This window comes from Carya illinoinensis, chromosome 10 (assembly GCF_018687715.1).
Source record: "Carya illinoinensis cultivar Pawnee chromosome 10, C.illinoinensisPawnee_v1, whole genome shotgun sequence".
NCBI classification, from domain to species: domain Eukaryota; kingdom Viridiplantae; phylum Streptophyta; class Magnoliopsida; order Fagales; family Juglandaceae; genus Carya; species Carya illinoinensis.
Window position 1 is genome coordinate 5106833 of NC_056761.1, and position 10538 is coordinate 5117370.

At 36.2% G+C, this 10538-nt stretch overlaps 1 long non-coding RNA gene across 1 annotated transcript; it reads right to left on the minus strand.

Annotated features, from left to right (window-relative positions):
- Positions 1-2544: 2544 nt before the first annotated feature.
- LOC122280156 lies at positions 2545-9306 on the minus strand. Its single transcript, XR_006229747.1, has 3 exons — positions 9231-9306; positions 9053-9140; positions 2545-2583 (listed from the first exon to the last, which is right to left on the minus strand). It is a non-coding gene; the product is annotated as an uncharacterized LOC122280156 (long non-coding RNA).
- Positions 9307-10538: the final 1232 nt, after the last annotated feature.

A 10538-nucleotide genomic window follows, 5' to 3' on the forward strand; every position in this document is an offset into this window, starting at 1 on the left:
CCCTACTCGCAAAATCCTGGACAGTTTAATAGCTCTATTAATGGGGAAAGATACACTGATTTCACCAAATATTTAACTAGCTAAATGCATCTATTTTTACATACCAAGATATTGCCATAATCTTAACTGACATCAAGAAAATGTCAGTTTACTCAGCACACATCACCACATCGTGTATCTCATATGTTGCATATCATTAAAGACAACCAAATAAATAGATGTGCATGAAGCGTTGTCAGACAAAACTTACAAAGGCACTATAGAAGTGAACCATTATGGAGAAGGTACCCGTACAGAGTGGACTAAGGTAAATTCCAAGTTGGTATTCTTTTGCTCTCAACTTTTCTCCACTATTTTCTAACATTGATTAAAACAAAAAATATTCTATTACAATAAATGGAAAGAAAAGTCCTTATATTAAATAATTCTAGGACTTGGGCATATCAACTGCCCTTGGAACTGATTTGAATATATATATATAGATAGATAGATATATTTTCCCAAGAAATCACTTGATTATGTTTACATTCATTTGCAGATGTAGATTATTACATGGAGGTGAGAAATCACATCTCATCAACTTTGCATAAACATGGAGCAGTTAAAAGAGCTTGAGTTAACAGTTAAGTTAGATCATGGATTCAAGTTAGTAACCTGATTTCAGGTTACTAAACACAATAAGGTGCACCACAGACAAAGTACAATGGGACTTAGCATGTTGGAGTCAACTTACATGGATATCGACAACCTAAATGGAAAGTATTGAAAAATCCAGCCAGTGAGAAAGTGACTTTTCAGCAAAATCTAAAACTTTGCCTTTCGAGGTCAGCTGAGTAACATGTGAAAATTGGGGCCGGAAAGTAGTCTACTTTATCTACTTTAAGACTGAAAAAGGCAACAGTCAACTTTCCCCCCACATTTTGCCGCTTCAAGAAATTTCACACTCCCGCCACATAGTTTTTGCTCCAAGTCTTCTTGTACTCTCTAATTGTACAGTCCATGGGACCCAGTACTTGATCTGCCTACTTTAAATTTTATTCTTATTCTTATTGTATAAGAAAGCATACAATACAATAAAGAGATGTCGAATTCTTGTCCATTAATTAATACAAGTCTTATTCTTATTGAAATCTGAATATTTTATTTTTTTGCCAAAATATCTTATTGAAAGCTGGAGTTCATGTACAGCCTCCATGCATGAAATGGTCAGCTAGCGAACATTTCTTTTCCTTGTATATAAAAACCACCTATGTCCCATATGTACGTACGATGCTCTTGATACCAAATTATTAGAATTGCAGCTTTTAATAAATATCAAATATTGGTGCCACATAGGCTGCAGGATAAATATTAAATGGCCAAGATAGAAACCACATACAAGGAAAGGTTTTGTTCCCACCCTCATAAATATATATAGCCACGCCGAATTGGCCTTTTTTGAATGATTCAAGTTTTATTAGTCAAAACTTTACCCTTTTGAATGAACTTTACCAAAACAATATCTACACGTGGACCTCACCAACAAATTAAGTGGCACATGTAATACGACAATATATTTTATTGGTGGCTTCCAGGAATCATTAATGGACTTTATTATTATAATATAAAACCCTGTTTGTTGATCCAATCTAATATTTCATCGTTTACCATGTGCAACGAAATAATTATAGTTGAACACAGTACTTAGTCTTATAAAAATAAATAGAGAAATGATATTTGCAGTCGTGGTTGTGTAAGCGGCGTGCAGTCGCTTTGAAAAAAATAAATTAATATGAGACCCACATGAAAAAAAAACTAACTTTTTAATCGTAGACCCCACTCTTTTTCAAAGCGTTTGCGCGGCATTTGCAATTTCACGACTGTATGTAGCATTGCTCAAATAAAATATATAGTTGTCGAAGATGGAGAAATCCATTACTCATCTTTCATGAGTAAACCTTTTCAACCACAGCTTTTGAAATATTAATGGTCGGTTTATTACATCCATTACTTGAAGATTTCATCTCCAATCTGCACTCCCGAACATTTGTCTCTATCGAGCATACCATTAATCAAGTAAACGTGGTTATTACATAATAGGCAAAACAATAAACCTTTTATTGTTCTAATATGCCCTGTTTGCATGCACTTAGTATAAACCTTTGTGGGGCAGATCAACCAACAGATTTTCAATAATAAACACTCAAAGATTCTCTCAGTAGACCATACAAGATGGCTGAATTCTGCAATAGATAGTCCCGATAAAGAGCTGTAAAATATCTGTACAAACAAATCATCACCTATTGATTTGATCACCAATCGTCCATGAGTATCTCATATTAATGGAAAAACGCAGTTACATGTATAGTTTGGCAAAATGCTTGGTATTACAGGATCCATGCAGAAATAAATTCATTAATGACAAAGTTCAAGACTGCATTAATTTACAAATTCTCAAAGTCAAACTCTTTATAAAGTTACAACTAAAATCTCAGATTCAATAATCTACAACTTGCCACAATAATATGCCTACTAGTTGCACTATGCTCTGTCATTGTACTTTCCCCACCAATTTCTCCAAAATATATCAAGGCACTCGATGCACTGTAGAAAAAAGGTAATGGAAAAGTGTGAATAAATTGAAGTTGATGCAATGAAATAAAAAGGCACAACTTAAAACATAATAGGCAAAATAATTTACATCCATTTAACATGAACAGAGGAACTGGAACAAACACAAGGCCAGACACATAGCAAAGAAAGAACACTATTTCCATTCTCATACAAATGTGCCTATCAAATCATTGTTTCAGTTACTGGTACAATGGCTATAGGTACAATGGCTATAATATCATAATTTTCCCTTCGGTTTGTTTCCCTGCAATTCCAACATGGCTTATACTATTTTCATTGACATCCTCACAATAGGCAAGATTTATAGTACTATACATGTACATGCTTAATGAACAAACCCAATAAAATATGTAGTTGAGCACAGAACGCCATACCACTGGACAATAAATGGTTCCTGTTTTAGTTTATTGAAATCTGTACACCTGCTAGAAACCTCTTTTTCAAAAATATCATTTACACAATAGTCTCTTAATGGTGTGCTATTTCTCAAATACAATCTTACGTTAAAACCTATATGGATTCACCATTCCACCTAAAACCTATAAAAATGGCACATGGAAGGGATTAAAATAGTGGTTCACTACTGTCACCAATTATAAAGACTATTGATAGACAACGATTTCAGTTCATCCTAAACAACGATTTTAGTTGGTCCGAGTTGTCACCCTTTCAATGAACTTGCCAAATGAAAAATACAATATGTATGTACCTATTAATGGACATACACATTTCTCCATCACATTTTCATACTTATGCATGGTACACACACACACAAACGCACTTTTACACACACAAGAACATATATATGTTAGCTAATACGAATGCTATCTATAGGGGAAAGTAAACATATTTAACCTTGGACACATTATCTATCCAACATTATATAAACAAAGAATGCTTACTTAATCATTAGAGTCAATTTCATGATCATCATCTCCATCCTCTTCACTTGACCCTGATGTATTGTCACAATAAGAGCCACTCTCATCCGAGGATGACTCATTACTAAGAAACTCGTCCTCATCAACTCTTGGATTGGGGTGGTGTAACATAACTGTCTCATCAAGTACAATGGGGTCTATATCTAATCGATGCAAAGGCATATCAACGCATGTATCATCTTGATGTACAAAATGAGCTGGTGGAGAATATTCTTCATCCTGGTATGCTTCATCCTCAGGCAATTCATCATCATCCTCATCTACAACTGTTGTGCTAGGGATGTCATAAACATTCCTACTGGTGACCTTTTGTACTACTAGCCAATTTCTCCCTAAACTCGTATCTTTCAAATAAAAGACTTGGGATGCTTGGCATGCAAGTACAAAAGGGTCGTCCTTGTAACATTTGCGAGTAGAGTCGAGACTTATAAAGTGACTGCCAACATGAACTCCTCTTCTCATATCACATACATCAAACCAATCACATTTGAACAAATATACATGGCGCCATCCTAGATAGTTGACCTCGATGATGTCCATTACTACTCCGTAGAAGTCAATAGGCCTACCTTGATGATCTCTAGGAACAAGCACACCACTGTTTTGTGTAAGACGATGTTCTTCACGTTGCTTTGTGTGGAACCTAGTTCCATTCATAATGCACCCAGTATATGATGCAACCCACGGGTCAGGTCCACATGCTAGCGCGTAAAGATCATCAGACACCTCATCGGGGATTGAATTACCCAATTGCCTAAACTGGTTCAGATTAACAAAGTGTTAGTTGTATAAAATTCTACAAAAGAAAAAAGGACCTAGATTTGGCCCACTGTATGTTATACACAAGGCACTCACGCGCTCCTTGAACCATAACGGGAATTGATTTTCGTACACATCATCAATGTTAATTACACCTTCGTCTTTCAATATGTTATAATGCTCCCTGCATTAATGCATGCCAAAGAAAATATTGTCACCTAATACTTATTAGTGCAAATAAGCAAATGTTGTAAAAGGCAACAATTAAACAAATTGAAAGACGATACTTACTCAAGGTAGAGGGTAATCTCAAGACAATTGTTGAGGACATACCAACATTGTTTGGCAAATGTTTTATTATCTGGTCGAGTTGGACTTGAAGCACCCAATGGCCTTACCTTTTGTGTGAATATTGAAAAATCTGATTCATTACATCCTCCACAAACATCAACATTGCATTCTTCTCTATGATATCTAGTTTCGATATCATGGAGATATATCGAACAAAAAGTCAAGCACTTGATGTGAATGTAAGCCTTGGCAATTGAGCCTTCAGCACGGACCTTGTTTCGAACATAACGCTTAAATTTTTCCAAATACCTCTCAAATGGATACATCCACCTATATTGTACAGGCCCTGCATACAATGCCTCACGTGGTAGATGAATAGATAGGTGCACCATTACATCAAAGAATGAAGGTGGGAGTATCATCTCAAGTTTGCAAAGGATGATTGAAATATCATTCTCAAGCCGCTTCAAGACATCTACAGCCAATGTGCGTGTGCACAATTGTCTAAAAAATGAGCTTAGTTCAGTCAAAGCCAACCTGATGTCAGATCGTAGGTACCCAGCAATAGATACTGGAAGTAGTCTTTGTAGGAAAATATGACAATCATGATTCTTCATTCCTGATATTTTACAACCATTTAACGTTACACATCTAGCAATATTTGCAGCAAATCCATCTGGAAATTTCACAGCTTGTAGCCACTGGCAAAAACTTCTCCTCTAATCTCCATGCAACGTGTAACACGCAGGTGGCATAACAAGTTTCTGTCCATGTTCTTGTAAATGCAATTCCTTCTTTATACCAAGAATGGACAAGTCCCTACGTGCATTAACTAAATCTTTTGTTTTTCCTAGAATAAGGTAACTGGAAAAAGATACTTGTTTTTGTCCAATTCAATTCATCGGGTCTTCACTTTCTCTTCCTTCCACCTTTTCCAAATAATACATCCCCAACATTACTTAATTGATTCAGTAGATCATGGCTAGATAATTCAGAAGGTGGGGTGTGGTGATCAGTATTGCCATTAAAATTAGCCTTTTTCTTCCTCCAAGTATGTTCTGGAGATAGGAAACGATGATGGCCCATATAACAATGTTTTCGACCATATTTCAACCACAAAGATTCAGTGTCAGCATTACAAGTTGGACATGCCAATTTTCCCTTCATGCTCCACCCAGACAGATTTCCATATGCAAGGAAGTCATTAATCATCCATAATAATGCTGCATGTAATTGAAAAGATTGTTTTCTCGATACATCATACGTCTCGACACCAGTTTCCCACAAGTCATTCAATTCATCAATAAGAGGCCGCAAATACACATCGATCTCATTGCCTGGCGCCTTTGGTCCAGGAATTAAAAGAGACAGCATGAAGAACTGGTCTTTCATGCACAACCATGGTGGCAAGTTGTAAGGGACAAGTATTACTGGCCATACACTATAAGGTTTACTCATATTATTGAAAGGGTTGAATCCATCACTGGCTAGACCAAGGCGTACATTACGAGCATCAAGAGAAAATGATAGAGGCTCTTGATCAAATTCCTTCCACCCAACTGAGTCACGTGGATGTCTCATCACATTGGAATCGTCGATGCCTTCTTCTTTGTGCCACCGCATGGCTACAGCTGTATCTTTCGACATGAACAACCTTTTCAATCTTGGTGTTAATGGAAAATATCGAAGTACTTTGTGGGGGATTTTTTTCTGTTTAGTGGTGCGGGTTACCCATCTTGACATACTACATTTGGGACAATCATGCCTGTCAGAATTTTCCTTCCAGTATAGTATACAATCATTTGGACATACATCAATCTTGGTATAACCAAAACCAAGGGCTCGCTCCATCCGTTGTGACTCGCGGTATGATTCAAGCAAAACTGCATCCGGAAATGAAGATTTCAACAACTTTAGTAGCATGTCAAATGACTTAACAGTCCACCCCCCAATTGTCCGTATATGCAACAATTTCACAATGAAGGATAACTTTGAGAACTTAGCACATCCTGGATAGAGTGGACGTTTAGCATCTTCCAATAATTGGTCAAAACTTTTTGCCCTTGGGTTCACATAGGTGGGTCATTCACTGGTACATTGTTCAACTTGCTCCACATTTGTAAATGATCCAAGCCGGATATCATCTAACATTTCATCCATGTCATCAACATAGTTGTCATTTTGCACTTCATTGACTTCATCATCAATGTCATTAGCATCCCAAGTCTCTTCTTCGCTATGGAAAATCCATTCGGTATAGTTTTCATCAATTCCTATAGTGAATAGGTGTCTTTGCACCAAGTCTATAGTCTGGAAAAAGTTATTACGACAGTTACGACAAGGACACCTAATATTGTTTGTTGTTGCATGAGCTTGGGCCAGTGTAATGAATTGATGTACCCCTTCCCTATATTCTGCGGACCTAAATCGGTCGTTAATACGCATCCAGCTTTTGTCCATATCAAAATCACTGTAAGATGAAAATAGAGGAGTTGGATAGTTGTCTATTAAACTGAAGAAATATCATGATTAGAGCACGTCTACTTTGATAGTTTGCGGTCATATTGTAGAAGGATAGTTTGAAGGATGAGAAGAAAGAGAAAAATGAAGTAGAGGAAACCAAATCATCAAAGTATATCAAGCATTTATACCATGCCATCATTGTGGCAACAAGAAAAGTATATGGAGAGCAAACTAGATTACATTTCAACCTCTACATCTAGTACAAGGAACCCAATAAAGAATGAGAGAGAGAGAGAGAGCACTTAAAATTTCAATCAATACACAGATAGTCAAGGTATTCATGTGAGCCAGCCCCAACCACAAGCGAAAAATGACTCTTTTGAGTTGCTGATTTATCAATTTCCATGGCTAAGGACTAGGCTGGGGGAAACTAAAGCCATCATAACATTCACTGATGCAAGGTTACCAAGTTAAATAAAGCAAAAGACGAAAACCTTTTTCTCTTGGGTTTTCTTTAATTACTTCTAAGCGAGGGTGAAGATAGAGATAGTCAGAGAAAATGCCTCTTAGTTTGTGTCTTCTGTTGTGGCTGAATATTTATAGAAGAAAACTTGGGTGCATATCCATAATATTTTGTCAAAGGCATGATCAGGTAAGTGTCTTTTATGGCATGAGGGGACAAAAATATTCATCGAGGAAGACTTGCAAACAAGTGACTGACCAGGCTTTTACTTCGATCAGCTATTTGTAATTTATATGAATAAAGACAGCAGCCCACGATTCATGACAATTGTTTAGTTCATACAAGAATTGGATGTTTTTATAAGTATGGTTCATTTCAGTATACAGGGCAAAAGGTACTGAAAAAACTGAGTTCATATATTCTACATCCACCACAACTAAGCATGCATTCTGCTTAATTAGCTTAACTTACATGAACTAATTCATAGCTAAAGATCAGATAGTTTCTCAAAAGTATATTAATATATATATATATAAGGTCATGCTAATTACTCGTATCTTGCACCAGAGGGTAAAAGAAAACTATTCATTTCCCTTGATAACAAAGCCATTATAGATTAATCAAGTACCTGTACCACCACCATAATTACCATCTAAGAGTCATTTTTCTAATTAGAAGTTTATCTGAGACAGTACTCCTATTATAAGTATAATTAGATGAACATATATAAATTAACCAAAATTGTTGATAATGTAGTACTGGGTGTGTATATATATATATATTATATGGGCTTGGACATGTAAAAAAATTTAAACGCATTGGACAGGTTCTTGAGTTTTAAAAATAGATGTTTTACGTGATGATTCCACTATAGGTTGAAGCCATGAAATAGTGCTTAGGCACTATGAAACCCAAATGGGACAGATGAGGGTACGTAGCAGTCAACTAATAAAAAAATAAATGTGGGACAGCAAGTTTTAATATATACGCCTGCAATATTTATAAAGAAAATGAAGTAATTGTAACATCATCTGGATGACCACTACTTATTGCTATGAGTTTAAAGAGTGGTAGAGCATCAGCTTGGGTCATAGTGACAACAAGATGACAATGAAAAGAAGGGAAAGAGAAAATTGGAAGACAAGCGACTTGTAGCTGATCTAGCTAGGCAGATCATAAACATGAATTAATAAAGTTATTTCTCAGAACCATACGACCATGTTTTCCATCTGCTGGAAATATTTAATGACACCTTCAAGTGGTATGAATGAAGTTAATAACATCATGTTAATCGAGCATTCATTCTTGTACTAACTGGAGAGCCATAATTCTTTTTACTAAAGCTTAAAAACATATAAGTTTGCACACCAAATTATCAACATCGGCATATTTCACTAATAAAAATTAAAACGAACACCACATGTAAAGATTCAATTAATAAAATTTTGCTACATTACCTATTTTCATTTATTATTCAACACCAAGTTTAGAGAGATAGACATGGAATGAAGGAGAGAAATACCACACAGATTGAAAGGAGAGGAGATAGCTTGCTGAAATAGGGACCGAGTGGAGAAGCCGTGAGCGACGGTGGGACACGATTGGGCAGCCTGTAGAGAGAGAGGGACTAAGTGAAAGTTAGAGAGAGAAAGAGAGAGACAGACGGTGAATTGAGCGTAAGCGAGATGGAGGAGACTTACCGCCTAGGTGAGGAGGCGACGGCGTGCGGCACATGACGTCGTTGTTTTCTCAGACCATTTTCGACATGAAGGCCGTGATGGATTGACAAAGGGGATTTTCCTCTGTTTCAGTGGTGAAGGCAGGATGGCTAGGCACGGCTGGTGATTTATTGGTGGTGGAGGTCACAATAGATGTAGGAAAAATGGGTGGAAGACACAGAGAGAGGATCGGCGCCTTTGGGTTTCTGAAACAATTACCGTGGGGAGAAAAATAGCGGGACAGTTCTGTAGTTTTATCACTGCACGGCATATGTTATAAGAGTTTTGCTACATACAAGCGCAGTTGCGCACTAATCTGTGTACCAACACTGATTTATTCATACTTAAAATTTAAATTAACACTGTTATTAATAAAATCTACTTTTTGACCAATCACATCACATTGGTGTACAGATTAGTGCACAATTGTGTTTGCAACTATACTTTTTCATGTTATAAAGCTATTTTAGGCCTTTGCTCTGTTTTATTATTTGTGGAGAGAAGATGTTGCCGCAAAAGATGGATTGTCGCCGCAAAAAATATATATGACGGCGAATTCTGCATGCGCCACTACAAAAATGCGGCTCCAGAAATTATGGACTGTTGTAGCTCAAATTTACTCGCCCTTTCAGTTTTTGGCAGCAAAAGCTGCTTTTTCTTGTAGTGACTTAAACACGTAACACACAATATTTCATATATGATATCACATGTAGCGGAAACATACTTAACACGACATACTTGCAACAGTGAACATGACATGACATATATAATAACACACATACATACACTGTAGTTCATGTACTTAGCACATATATACAGTAGATTGCTAGTAAGTTAAAAGCTAACTTACCTCGATCTCCGCGTTTCTTATAAAACTTCAAGCGCGATCACGAGGAACTGTAATTAGTGATTCTAAAAGTTAGAACTAAATCACTAATAATTTGAAATATGGAAAATACTAACTTAAAGAGTAAAATTTCCATTTTACCCTCTACATGTAGAAAAATGACCGTTTTACTCCTAACTTAAGGATTTTGCATGCTAACTCCAAAAGTTACCAAAATTTACATGCCTCATGTAAATTTTATCCTAAACACAAATATCAATTTAGAAAAATTTAAAACTAATCACAACTACTAAAACTCTATAGAGCCGAAATTCCCATATGCTATTTCTTTTGATTTTTATTTCTAACTTATTTTGATTAACCTTTGGATCTATGACTTATAAAGATGTGATCTTCAAACCAAACCATCACATGATTTAAAAAGATGTCCTAAAACATATATA